Below are 1,580 nucleotides of genomic sequence, written 5' to 3'. Positions count from 1 at the left end.
ATGAACTAGTTACTCCTGAACCGCGCTAATCCATCGCTCTATTTGCGATTAAATGTCCTGTAGCAAGTTTGTCAAGACAGTAAACCAAGCGCTTCCCCTGCCAATCTCGCGGTGACCCTACTCACTCACTGTCCAGACAGGCTGTCCACTCACTTTTAGCATTGTCCTTCTTTGGTAGCTTACAAAACACGGAATTCAGACTTGGTAGTTAGGAACTCTAGTCTGGTAGGGAATGGTATGTTTGTTAGATTCTGTAGTTTTCAAACTGATGCTTTGTTAGGCCTTGTAGGTAGCCTTGGGTAGCCTTGTAGCCTACTGAAAAATGACTTCAAGACATTTCCTTACAGTCCAGTAAACTTTTAGCCTAGAAATCTAGACGCACCCTAGCGGCAGCAAATTACATTTGCTTCCAGGGCTAGTAAACTTCACTTAATTTCTTCACATAAAGAAAGTATACACTTTGACACTTCATTGCCCTGCATTGCAACCTGTGAATATGTTAGAGGAATGTGGATTAGGGGCTAAAGTTCTGGCTGAACCAGTAGCGAAAGATGCTTTTCTGTAGGGTTATAGACCATTTTGTCACAGCTGATCGTGTTAGGATGTATCCATTTTTGATTGACACCAAAGGGAAAAAACCTGTGCTTGATGGTTGTAGCCATAAGTTCAAATGGGCGGTATTGCAGGTGCTTTGAATGGGTTACAGTTGAGGAATGCACCCATATCTGTAGCTTACATAGCTGCAGTGTTTGAAGCACATGTGTTCAGAAAGTTTGCTCAATATAGGCCAAACCATGCACTTAAGTTGCAAAATAGCATAATGATAAATTATGTGTGATGACAATTCTGTCATAGCCTATGCATAAAACATGCAGGAAATAATGGAATATGCCTGTTTGTGTTGGTAGAAGATGGATTCACAAAAAAATAAGTTGCTGCTGGAGTTGGTAGCAGTCAGAGGAGGTGTGGAACACATCAGTAGGGTATGAAGTGGACAATGTCACTAAGGTTCCCCCCTTTCTTTTTTAGAAGAGAAAATACAAAGTTTAAAAGAGACAAGAGTTTAAAATGAATGACCAGTAGACATTCTGGTTTTGATGTAGGTCTTTTGGGGATCTGTTTACAGGATATTTTAGACAATGTGAGGAGCCAGAGAGCAGTTGGCATGCATGCCAGTTTATAGCCTCTGTTGGACAACATTAGGAGATCTGTGGAGAAGAAATGACACATGACTTGTGCAGTTGACACCAGTGAAGAATGGGCGAGCAGCTCCTTTATTAATCATTGTGAAAGTAAGTAAAGGCAGTGTTGAGGTCATCCAGGCTAAAACGTGTGTACCCCAAGAACAGATAAAACAAAAGCAGTTTAGTTTATTTGTTTTACAAGAAGACTGAAGTGAGACAAATGAACATTTCTTTATGACAACCATTTACACTATAGCTCAAGGACTCCCGCTAATCATATGCACAAGTTATATTAAGTTTCAGCTAGGCTATGACAAATGTGAAAATATAAGGCACGTTCGTTCGGTGGGAAACTGCGTTGATATGTCCATCATCACAATGGCTCATAGGGGTGCT

The sequence above is a fragment of the Alosa alosa genome, chromosome 22 (assembly GCF_017589495.1).
Source record: "Alosa alosa isolate M-15738 ecotype Scorff River chromosome 22, AALO_Geno_1.1, whole genome shotgun sequence".
NCBI classification, from domain to species: Eukaryota; Metazoa; Chordata; class Actinopteri; order Clupeiformes; family Clupeidae; genus Alosa; species Alosa alosa.
Note: the sequence above shows the minus strand (reverse complement) of the source record.